The 627-nt window shown below is 42.3% G+C and overlaps 1 protein-coding gene across 1 annotated transcript in view; it reads left to right on the top strand.

The window, feature by feature from the left end:
• The window catches only part of agpat2 (1-acylglycerol-3-phosphate O-acyltransferase 2 (lysophosphatidic acid acyltransferase, beta)), a 12,445-nt gene that overhangs the window by 9,595 nt on the left and 2,223 nt on the right, over positions 1 to 627 (top strand). The window lies entirely within an intron of this gene.

Genomic DNA, 627 nt, shown 5'->3' with positions numbered 1-627 from the left:
CTAAAGAGCCTCACTGTCGACTCTGTCTGACTTTCTTTCCTCCCTTGGTTTCCCTGCACACTCGAGACACTAATGTCAGCGTTTGCCTCTGCTGAGTTATTGTGCAGCCTCTCCACTTGTATTTTGTCAGCCTGATTGAGAGGAAGCGGGACAGCCCACAGGGGGAGCCACGTTTGGCTCAGCCAGTCCTGTGAAGGGCCACTCAGGGCCTCAAGAGAGCAACTCAGACTCTATTAGTAGCAGTGGAAATGATGGGGAGACTTGAGTGTGTGTGAGAAACATAGTAAAAAGACTGAGTTTTTGAACAATAATAGTTGATTATTTTGGTATTCAAAGATGTGCTTGAAGTTTTGACTTAAATGTTGGAGTTTAAGGTCTGAATGTTGATTCACCCTGGACCCATTGGCATTTTTGTATTCCTTGGTCAGGTCAACTACAGTGTACTGTAGAAAGGTGGTCACTTTGTTATTTTATACTGTACCTCTGCTTCTAAGAACAAGATTATGTTTGTGTGTTATACAGTATCTTCTCTTTCCTTAAGATAAACAGCTGAATTGAAACATTTTAAACACATTATGCGCCAAAAAGTCACATGAAGTTCAGTTTGACACCAGACACCAGAGAGAT

The sequence above is a fragment of the Cynoglossus semilaevis genome, chromosome 14 (genome assembly GCF_000523025.1).
Source record: "Cynoglossus semilaevis isolate Cse_v1.0 chromosome 14, Cse_v1.0, whole genome shotgun sequence".
In the NCBI taxonomy this organism is placed as follows: Eukaryota; Metazoa; Chordata; class Actinopteri; order Pleuronectiformes; family Cynoglossidae; genus Cynoglossus; species Cynoglossus semilaevis.
The sequence above is the reverse complement of the archived record's forward strand: the minus strand, read 5'-3'. Positions and strand labels throughout refer to the sequence as shown.